Below are 12,074 nucleotides of genomic sequence, written 5' to 3' on the forward strand. Positions count from 1 at the left end.
TAATTGTGAGCAGCGAGCGTTTTAGTAGACACAGAAGTGGGGTGGTTACGCTCATAATAGCTCACCATCTGTGTTGATTCCTCAAAGTTTCTTAAAACCCCACAGAGGTCAGACATCCATGCCCACTCCTCGTTTGTGAATAGTGGAAGCTGACTGGAAAGGCGACGATTATGTTGCAGCTGGTATTCCACTACTGCCCTCTGCTGCTCACAAAGCCTGGCCAACATTTGGAACGTGGAGTTCCAGCGCATTCTCACGTCGCACAACAGCCGGTGAGCTGGCAATTGACAGACCGGCTGAAGCTGTCGGTGACTTGCGTAAATGTGCACACATGCGGAGCACCTTTACCAGTGGCTCAGGCTAATTGGGGTAGGTTTTGAGAAATCACTGAACCACAAGGTTGAACACGTGGGCTAGGCATGGGATGTGTCTTAGCTTGCCGAGCTCCAAAGCCGCCACCAAGTTATGGTCTTTATCAGACACAACCATGCCTGGTTCTAGGTTGTGTGGCGAGAGCCACAGCTCAGTCTGGACTCTTATCCCCTGCTACAGCTCTGCGGTGGTGTGCTGTTTGTCCTCTAAGCATATCAGCTTTAGCGCGGCCTGTTGCCACTTCCCCACTGCAGTGCTACACTGCTTCCAGCTACCAACTGATGACTGACTGGTGCTGCACTCGGATAATTCGGAGGTGGAAGTGGAGGCGGAGGAGGAGAAGTGGGGGTTGGAGCCACTAACATAGGTGCTGGGGGAAACCCTGATTGACGTAGGGCCTGCAATACTTAGCGTCAGTATCACCTGTGTCATCCCAGGGTATGACTCGCTCCCAGCCTCCACAACGTTCACCCAGTGTGCCGTCAGGGAAATGGGCGAATGCACTTGTCCATGTGTCCGTGATTAAGTGGACCTTCCCAGTTACTGCGTTGGTCAGGGCACGTGTGATGTTACGGGACATATGTTGGTGTAAGGTGGGCACGACACACCGTGAAAAATAGTGGCAGCTGGGGACTGCGTAACGAGGGATGGCAGACGCCATTAGGCTGCGGAAGGCCTCATTGTCCACAAGCCTATATGGCAAAATTTCCAGGGCCAGCAACTTGGAAAGTTGCACATTTAGTGCTATGGCCTGTGGGTGGGTGGCTGGGTATTTGCGCTTTCGTTCAAATGCCTGGAGTAAGGACATTTGTATGCTGCGCTGGGACACGGAAGTGGATGTGCTCGCTGATGGTGCTTGCGAAGGTTCAGGTGCAGGGTGGGATGCATCCAGGCCTGCTCCTATGACAGGGGATTGGCCAGCACGTAACACAGGGGAAGAGGAGGCAATGGTGCGACCCACAGAAACAGATTGTGGACCCAGGCGTTCGTCCCACTTATTACGGTGCTTGGATGCCATGTGGCAGATCATGCTGGTGGTGGTGAGGTAGCTAGTGTTTACGCCTCGGCTCATTTTTGGATGGCACAGGTTGCAAACTACTATTCTTTTGTCATCTGCACTTTCCTCAAAAAAGCACCATACTGTGGAACATCTACCACTAGCACTAGGCAAGGGAGACTTCCACAAGGGGTTGCTCGTGGAACTGTTGCTGGCCTGTGTGGTGTGTGGCCCGCCTTCTCCCTTTTGCCACCCCACTGCCTATTCCAGCCTGCTGCGGTGCCTCAGATCCCTCCCCCTCTGTACTGCTGTCCTCGCTCGGCTTTCCACCTTCCCAGGTTGGGTCAGTGACCTCATCGTCCAGCACCTCCTCTTCCACTTCCTCACTCTGATCATCTTCCTGATTTGTTGACCTAACCACAACCTCAGTGATTGACAACTGTGTCTCATCCTCTTCATCAACCTCTTGAGACAGTAATTCCGGTTTACTCATTGGCAACTGTATCTCATCATCACCCATCATCACCACCTCATTAAACACTAATTGCTGTTCCCCACCGTCATGTTCTTGTGACTGTGTGGATGTTCAAGAGGTTGGGAATCAGGGCACAAGATCTCATGTCCCTCTTCAAGCGTGTTTGGCGAGAGGGCCAAATCAAGTAATGGCGATGAAAAGAGGTCCTCGGAATATCCAAGTGTGGGATCACTTGTTTGGCCAGACTGTAAATGGTGGGAGGAAAGAGGATCAGGGTGAGGATTGTGTTGTCCAGACTCCTGGCTAATGAGACTGGACTTGGTGGAAGACATAGTGGTGCTTAACTGACTGGAAGCATTATCTGCTGCAATCCATCCGACCACCTGGTCGCACTGGTCTGACTTCAAGAGTGGTGTCCTGTGTCGCCCTGCAAACTGGGACATGAAGCTAGGTGTCTTGGATGATTGCTTTTCTTGTGCTCTGGCAGCAGGCACAGTTTCACCGCGCCACGGCCTCTGTGTGCACCATCAGCATCACGGTCACTTCCCCGTCCCTTACTGCTCGCCTACTTAATTTTAAATGTGATATTGCTTGCTTCTTATGTCACAGACGTACAGTAGCGCAAGTTTTGGAAGTGTACGTGCAAAAAAATTTACAAAGGTATTTGTGATGAGGAAACGTTATACAGGACAGGTACAACAGGTAATGTCACAGTTCGCAATGTCTACGGAAAAAGTGTACTGGATGTCACAGATTTTTTTGGGATGCGCACAATTTAAACAGGAGATGTGGCGCGGATAATTTTACTGTCCGCAGCGGACACCGTCTACGGAAAAAGTGTACTGGATGTTACTGATATTTTTGGGATGCGCTGTAAGACACTCTCCTGTTCGCGATCTACTGGGGCCCCCAGTGGTCCTCGTGGGGCTCGGCCTGCGGGGGACCCCGTTAGAGTAGCGGGACAGGCCACGCATGTTCCTGGGGAGTCTTCGGTTCCGAATCCTTTGCGGGCAGAGGCAGTAGTGTGTCCGCATTGTCGCCGGAGGGGAAGACCGCCGGGGTCTCAGAGGCAGATTGACCGGACTGGTGGCGGCACGCAGTGGTCGGTCCTATCTCCGGTATCACCTGCGGGTTCCGTTCCGGCGTCCGTGCCGATGCGATTGTGTATTCATGCTAGGCCGCTCTCTTGGTCCAACAGAGGATGAACATCTCTGCTGTGAATCTCAATTATATCCATGCACAACTGGCAACAGTCGGGACGAACTTAAACTCCTCCTTCAGGGAGTTCAGGGGTTGCCCGACCCGACTCCAGCAGAATGCCCAGTGGAATCCAAGATACCTCTACCTGAGGTTTTTTCAGGAAATAGGCAGGAGTTTCTCAACTTCAGTGATTCCTGCCGCTTATATTTTGAACTGCGCCCTACATCTTCAGGTAATACCAAGCAGAAAATCAGCATAGTTATGTCTCTTTTGAGGAAAGACCCGCAACGTTGGGCATTTAACCTCCCAGCGGGAGATCCCACATTTGGCTCAGTAGAGGCGGTCACACATCGCGCTTGCTGTGTCGGAGGAGCAGAGGCTGATTCCTCCATTCCTCCTATGCAGCTAGCAGTGTGATGTGTGACCACATCGTGCTGCTGCTGAGGAGTGCCGGCATCTGAGAGGAATGGTGAAGCAGGGATCGGACGGCTCCCTGCTTCACAATTGCAATCAGCTGAGAGCGGGACATACCTCAGCTGTTCCGGGACTGCGGGACAGGCAGTGAAATCCAGGACTGTACCGCCTTATCAGGGCAGTTGGGGGGTATGCAACTGACACATGGCCACAATGACTGGGTGATTCCCCCGCTGTGAAATTGCTATCCAATCAGTTACTATGACCGGTGTAGGACTGGGGTTTCTGGGGCCCACCAGAGGAAATTATTCTCGGGGTCTGACCCCTATATCATCAATAATATCTAATAGGTTTTAAATCAAAGAAACAGACACTAGTGATTATCTCCAAAGGCAGCTCCAAATGTTTTTTTTTTTTTGCTACTGGAACTTTAGGGCCCACTAGTGCATCAAAACCTGGGCCCACCAGAGGATCCTCTGGTGGGCCAGTCCAAAGCTGACTATGACAGTCTGGGGTATTGTGAAGACTCCCAGGTCTGCCATAATAATCGGCCTGTTAAGTACTGCCTCTCAAAATCCAATAGACTGCAGTATTATTCTATTGCATTATATGGAACAATTGCATATTTATAGAGGGTCATTCAACAAGATCCTTATCCAAAAATGTCCAAACCTTTAAAATATAAAGATATTTATCATGTGCAGTGAATAATGCAATGGGTGGAATTAAATTAACCCCTTAAGGACCCGCGCCGCACATGTACAGCACAAGGTCTGCCATTTCTGGGGGAAGATTGGGGGGAAACCGGGGCGCGGCGGCTGCTCTTGCCGGCAGGCATCCATGCCGTGTAAGGGCAGCATCATGTATTTCCACCCTCCTGCAGCTGCGATTGGCGGGTCAATGAAGACCGGCACATTGCAGCATCGGAAGCAGTATGGAGCTGCAGGTGGAGCCGGGAGGGGGTCATGTGGAGGTGACCGGTGCTGAACTAGTCAGCACCTGTCTCCTCCGAGGAGAAGTTCCAGATCTCTAATTTACCCGTACCCCAAATTTTTTTCATATGTGCCTTTTTGGTTATTTTTTAAGAATTAAGTTATAAGCTTATACAGTTGCAAGAAAAAGTATGTGAACCCTTTGGAATGATATGGATTTCTGCACAAATTGGTCATAAAATATGATCCGATCATCATCTAAGTCACAACAATAGACAATCACAGTCTGCTTAAACTAATAACACACAAAGAATTAAATGTTACCATGTTTTTATTAAACACACCATGTAAATATTCACAGTGCAGGTGGAAAAAGTATGTGAACCCTTGGATTTAATAACTGGTTGAACCTCGTTTGGCAGCAATAACTTCAACCAAACGTTTCCTGTAGGTGCAGAACGGTCAGGAGTAATTCTTGACAATTCCTCTTTACAGAACTGTTTCAGTTCAGCAATATTCTTGGGATGTCTGGTGTGAATCGCTTTCTTGAGGTCATTCCACAGCATCTCAATCGGGTTGAGGTCAGGACTCTGACTGGGCCACTCCAGAAGGTGTATTTTCTTCTGTTTAAGCCATTCTGTTGTTGATTTACTTCTATGCTTTGGGTCGTTGTCCTGTTGCAACTCCCATCTTCTGTTGAGCTTCAGCTGGTGGACAGATGGCCTTAAGTTCTCCTGCAAAATGTCTTGATAAACTTGGGAATTTATTTTTCCTTCGATGATAGCAATCCATCCAGGCCCTGACGCAGCAAAGCAGCCCCAAACCATGATGCCCCCACCACCATACTTCACAGTTGGGATGAGGTTTTGATGTTGGTGTGCTGTGCCTCTTTTTCTCCACACATAGTGTTGTGTGTTTCTTCCAAACAACTCAACTTTGGTTTCATCTGTCCACAGAATATTTTGCCAGTACTGCTGTGAAACATCCAGGTGCTCTTGTGCAAACTGTAAACGTGTAGCAATGTTTTTTTTTGGACAGCAGTGGCTTCCTCTGTGGTATCCTCCCATGAAATTCATTCTTGTTTAGTGTTTTATGTATCGTAGATTCGCTAACAGGGATGTTAGCATATGCCAAAGACTTTTGTAAGTCTTTAGCTGACTCTAGGATTCTTTTTCACCTCATTGAGCAGTCTGCGCTGTGCTCTTGCAGTCATCTTTACAGGATGGCCACTCCTAGGGAGAGTAGCAGCAGTGCTGAACTTTCTCCATTTATAGACAATTTGTCTTACCGTGGACTGATGAACAGCAAGGCTTTTGGAGATACTTTTATAACGCTTTCCAGCTTTATGCAAGTCAACAATTCCTAATCGTAGGTGTGACGTGCTGAGAGCTCTTTTGTGCAAGGCATCATTCACATCAGGCAATGCTTCTTGTGAAAAGCAAACCCAGAACTGGTGTGTGTTTTTTATAGGGCAGGGCAGCTGTAACCAACACCTCCAATCTCATCTCATTGATTGGACTCCAGTTGGCTGACACCTCACTCCAATTAGCTCTTGGAGATGTCATTAGTCTAGGGGTTCACATACTTTTTCCACCTGCACTGTGAATGTTTACATGTGTTCAATAAAAACATGGTAACATTTAATTCTTTGTGTGTTATTAGTTTAAGCAGACTGTGATTATCAATTGTTGTGACTTAGATGAAGAAGATCAGATCACATTTTATGACCAATTTGTGCAGAAATCCATATCATTCCAAAGGGTTCACATACTTTTTCTTGCAACTGTATATATCTATACGTTAATTTTTAGCTAGCGTTCTTTTTTTCATATCTGCAGTAAATTTGTATACTGCAGTGTCTGCACGGACACACCAAACGTTAGTTTGCATGCGTTCTGCAACCCTGAGAACCAATAAGTCCCATTTATTTTACTGGTTGCTTTTGTGCTCAGTTATCTTATATTTTTTTCACAAATTTTTTTTAAAATTTGTGTTACATAGAAATCAATTTTAGGTAGTGTTAGCGTAGATTTTCTGCATGCACATAATATCTGTGTGTGTGCGTCCTGCACCTGCTGAGCGCTGATCAGAAACATCCATGTTTCTGACCGGTCTGCTCAGTTTACCGTGCAAATTTTTTGTGTAGTTATATATAGTGAGGCAGTGACAGGAGTCATTTATGATTGGAGATATGTGTCACCCAGAATGCTGCAGGAAGCATTCTAAAAGAGGTTTTGTTTGCACCAGGAACGTGTCACCAAGGTGCCCGGCCTTGGTGGAGTAAAGGCCCCTAAATTAGGTGTCCACTAAAGTAGTTGGTGGACACCATGATAGATAGCATAGCTAGTTCCAGCTAGTCCGGGTCGGGCTTTTACTGTGAACAGGCAAAGTGCTGTGTGGGTGCCTGTTCCCCATGCTCCAGTCTGTGACTTGGGGCATGCTCATGTCCAGGGATTATATTTAATCCTGCTGCTGGACTTAGGTGTGTCTCAGTCTGGGGAAGAAGGTAGACAGTGTGAGGTAACACTGTCAGTGTGTGCTATGTTTGTTGGACCCGGCTGTGATCCGGTTTTATCATCTGTACGTATTTGGACAAGCCTAAATAAAGAAGACTTTGATTAACTTTGTGGTGTCCCTGCCTCTGTACACTGGTCAAGTGAGTACGGTTCCTTACTATATATATATTTGTGGACTGGGCTGACACCTAATGATCGTGGGTAAGGCATGCCAAAACCCGAGCTATTTGGCTGAGTTGTGCCTGGAGCCACTTGCGTGGGTAGGCCTGGAGAGGGCAAAAGAAGCCAAGGACGCTATGTTTGCTTAAGCAATTTATTGATATTCTCTCAACACGCATGCTGTACAAAGCCAATGACTGAAAAGCCTGGGAGATTTCCCTGTGTGGATTGGGTATGTACCTGCTAAAGCAAGAGGATCTCCAGCGCCCCATTGATCGGATGACATGAGCGGGGACCTGGTGTCTTGATGCTGAAGACGCTGCCCCGATGCGGAATGAATGGCCCGAAATGGCTTTCGGGTCGTGCCCAAGCCCTGCTGCCAGGGAGCGGATATGGGAAGTGAATTGACTCGTAGTGAGTGGCTTGCTCTTGAAGGGAAGGAGTGGACTGACAGGAGGTGCTGCTTGCAATAGGCCCAATAATCTATTAAGGACCTGGACTGGGCACCAATTATTCTGAGTGGGGAAATATTTTATTTCCGTGGGTGGCCCCATCTGACTCGTCTTTGTCGACGGGATGCTAAGTATGTAGTAGCTATTATGCCAAGACAACTGTTCTTTGCGGAGACAGCCATGTCCCAGTGAACTGCTAGTAAACTCTCCTTGCCGGAGAAAGCCATAGAAGCTGAGGTAGATGGCCGCTTGGATTGCCGAGCTGGTAAAGGGCCCAAAAGAGTTACCATCCAGTGCAGAAGACAATTCCCTGAACAACTCACTGGACACTGGCTGTCTGCGGGTAGAAGTATTTTTCTCATTTTTTTGGGATTCCCCTAAGAGCCGCTTTAATGGCTTGATTGGACAAAATTGAATTGCGACCTGGGTTAGTAAGCATAAAGTGGTGTTGTAGACCCGCTAGGTATAGTTTAATGGTGTTGTAATAAAGTTTATGTTGGGAGTAACAAAAAGCTATGAACGCCAGTATATAAGAGATTTCGTCCCAGTCCTAAGCCTAAATCTATCGAAAGCTTTTAACCTGGCTCGATAATTCCTAGTCGTATTTTGAGCTAACGACTGCCGTATGAGGTGTTTCGCTGTTGAGACCAATGATTCTAACCCATGACAAGAGTGTTGTATGCTGGGATTGGAGCTCCCGTGGGATCCGCGTCGGGCATCTCCTGAAAAAAAATCTAAAAGTTAAACATGGACAGTGCATCTGCTGCTGTGTTTTTCTGTCCCTGAATGTGTTCACAAGAGAAACGGAAATTGAAGGAAAGGGATAACCATACTAATCTACATAGTAATGACATGATCTTGGGTGATTTTGCTCTTTGTTTATCGATAATGTCGACTAGTGCTTGACTATCAGTGACGAACAAGATGGAGGAGTTGGCCCACCGTTCACACCACACTTGAGCGGCTGCGACTATTGGGTAGAGTTCTATGAGGGGAGATGATTTTAAGGCCTCTGTGTCAGAGCTCAACTCTAGGGGCCACCCGTCTGCTAGCCAATGGTTACCGAAAATGGCTGCAAACCTGGCTGACCCTGCCGCGTCCAAAAAAACAATGGGTGGGAGCGCGGTTAGTGGGGGAATGAATAGTGAAACGCCGTTCCAGTCTGTTAGAAATTATTTCCACATGGCCAGATCTGCTCTGGTGTGATTGTCCAGGGGAATGATGCTGTCTTGATCTGGCGCTTCGGGGAGAAGCTGAAGTAACCTGGATATAAATGATCTGCCCTGAGGCATGACCCTAGACGCAAAATTAAGCATCCCCAAAAGGGACTGGAGCTTTGTTTTGGTGACGGAATTTGAAGACACAGCTTTGGCTATGGCTGCTTGAATCTTAACTAACTTCTCTGCTGGAAGCCTGGCTTCCATCCGAACAGTGTCCAGAATAATACCTAGGAAGGTGACCTGGGTGGCCGGCCCTTCTGTTTTATTTGGAGCTACCGGGACCTGTAATTGGGTGAAGGTTTCTATTAAAGTAGATAGGCCGGACGGGTATGGATGCTGCTTCTCAACTATCAGGAAGTCATCCAGATAGTGAATGACCATCGGCAGATCGCCATGGTGGACCAAGATCCAGTGGAGAGCCATTGCCAGCTGGTCAAATATCCAGGGACTGCTTTTGCAGCTGAAAGTGAGACGATTGGCTAAATAGAACTTGTTGGACCATCTGATGCCATAACAACCCCAAAGCTGCGGCCGGATAGGCAGCAGCTTAAAAGCGTCGGCTATGTCTGCTTTCGTAAGCCAAGAGCCCTTGCCCGAAAGCAAGATATGTTGTACCGCCTCATCAATGGAAGAATATTGCATTGAATATTCGTCTGATGGTATCAGTGAATTCAAGCTTGGAGTAGAAGAAGCATGTGGAGCAGACAGGTCATAAATTAGGCGTTTTTCATTCGATGACTGTTTTGAAACTATGCCAATTGGATTAATGCGCCAGTGCTGGAAAGGAATATCGGTGAAGGGGCCCAATAGAAAACCCTTGCTAACCTCTGAGTGGACCAGTGACTCAACCGCTTCTGGATCACGACTGGCTGATAGCAGATTTCGACCCTCCCAATTAGACTGAGGAAGGGCAATAATCCCCGTATGGAAACCTTTGCGGAAACCGGAGATCAAAAGATCCACAAAGACTCGGTCTTGGTGGTCTTTTAAGAGTACCGAGAGTAGGTCGACGTTAACGTCGGTTAGTCATAATTGTTTAGAAGCCTTCCTAGGGCACGTAGCATGAGGGTGGGCCCTAAAACATAGAGAACAAATATGGAGGGCCCTACACGCGTTGAATACACAGCTCCCTTGGTTGAAATTGTTGCATAACTGGCTCTTACCGAGATACACTATAGGCCTGCCCAGTTTGTCAACCGTGCTGGAGTTCCCCTGAGCGCCGGAGGGGCCGGGCCACGCCCCTTGCGGGATAGCAGAATTGAAGTTCGGGCACCAATCGGCGGAGTGGAATATGGACTGGTAATTTGAGTAGGTGGGCGCCCGGAGACCCGCAAAATGCCGGCAGAATAATTCCATATCCATCTCTGCTTAATTAGTGGTGAACTGGAATTGCGAGAGCGCTGCCGCCGCTTTGGCGGAAAGGGACTGGTGGTAGTCGTAGAAAGCCGACCCACCATATTTCTGACCCGATATAGATAATTCTCCAATTCTTCCCTTCTGTTCGGCTGGGCCAAACAGACGACATCCCTGTATTTACTGAATGCCAGTACAAATTCAGGAATAGTTAGCTTCCTATTCAGGCATGCGTCCTTCGCTTTTAGGACTACCGACACATCCCCACAATTGATGACTCGATTTTCTGGGACATCTTGGGACGCTATGAGGATGAATGCCAAATTTACGTCTCTCCCTGCCACAATGTCCTTCTTGAGGTTGTCTGGTAAGAAGTGAGAAGGCGCAATTTGAGGGGTGGGCATGGAATACCTGGAAGGGTCTGTGGAGAGGACAGGGTTGGTGCTGATGCCGGGGGTGGATCGGATGCTGTGTGCATTCCACCGTGACCCGCACGCCATCCGCCCGGACCTCTCGCGAGAGGGGGAGCCCAGAACCATGGCCGCAAGAAAACGTCTCACTCACATTTCGAAAGCACTTACTTTGTGATGAACCAAAAATTACTTGCACTGTTGCACTGTACCGTGTAGTGCCCGAAGCTTGAAACCAAACGTAACGCTTGCACCTGCCGGAAACTGGATGTGACTTCTCCTACCAAGAGTACGTGAGACACACCGCTGGTGAACAGGAGTGAAGTATATAGGGCACTGATGCCCCGTCCACAAATACAGGCTGTCTACAGCCTTAATACATATATATACACTCACCTAAAAAATTATTAGGAACACCATACTAATATGGTGTTGGACCCCCTTTTGCCTTCAGAACTGCCTTAATTCTACGTGGCATTGATTCAACAAGGTGCTGATAGCATTCTTTAGAAATGTTGGCCCATATTGATAGGATAGAATCTTGCAGTTGATGGAGATTTGAGGGATGCACATCCAGGGCATAAAGCTCCCGTTTTACCACATCCCAAAGATGCTCTATTGGGTTGAGATCTGGTGACTGTGGGGGCCATTTTAGTACAGTGAACTCATTGTCATGTTCAAGAAACCAATTTGAAATGATTCGAGCTTTGTGACATGGTGCATTACTCTGCTGGAAGTAGCCATCAGAGGATGGATACATGTTCTCATTCTGTTTACGCCAAATTCGGACTCTACCATTTGAATGTCTCAACAGAAATCGAGACTCATCAGACCAGGCAACATTTTTCCAGTCTTCAACAGTCCAATTTTGGTGAGCTTGTGCAAATTGTAGCCTCTTTTTCCTATTTGTAGTGGAGATGAGTGGTACCCGGTGGGGTTTTCTGCTGTTGTAGCCCATTCGCCTCAAGGTTGTGCGTGTTGTGGCTTCACAAATGCTTTGCTGCATACCTCGGTTGTGGTTATTTCAGTCAACGTTGCTCTTCTATCAGCTTGAATCAGTCGGCCCATTCTCCTCTGACCTCTAGCATCCACAAGGCATTTTCGCCCACAGGACTGCCGCATACTGGATGTTTTTCCCTTTTCACACCATTCTTTGTAAACCCTAGAAATGGTTGTGCGTGAAAATCCCAGTAACTGAGCAGATTGTGAAATACTCAGACCGGCCCGTCTGGCACCAACAACCATGCCACGCTCAAAATTGCTTAAATCACCTTTCTTTCCCATTCTGACATTCAGTTTGGAGTTCAGGAGATTGTCTCGACCAGGACCACACCCCTAAATGCATTGAAGCAACTGCCATGTGATTGGTTGACTAGATAATCACATTAATGAGAAATAGAACACAAGATGTAGACAGTCGGCACTCCTCCGTGTATCGTGGTGCTCGCGTCCAGGGTGGAACAAACCCGCTTCAATATCAAAGAAAGAAGACCGGCACTCACTCCTTGTGAATAAAGGTATTGCTTTATTGGAAAAGCATAGGATACAGCGCAACAGGCGACACGTGTTTCGGC

Source organism: Bufo bufo, chromosome 1 (genome assembly GCF_905171765.1).
Source record: "Bufo bufo chromosome 1, aBufBuf1.1, whole genome shotgun sequence".
NCBI lineage: Eukaryota > Metazoa > Chordata > Amphibia > Anura > Bufonidae > Bufo > Bufo bufo.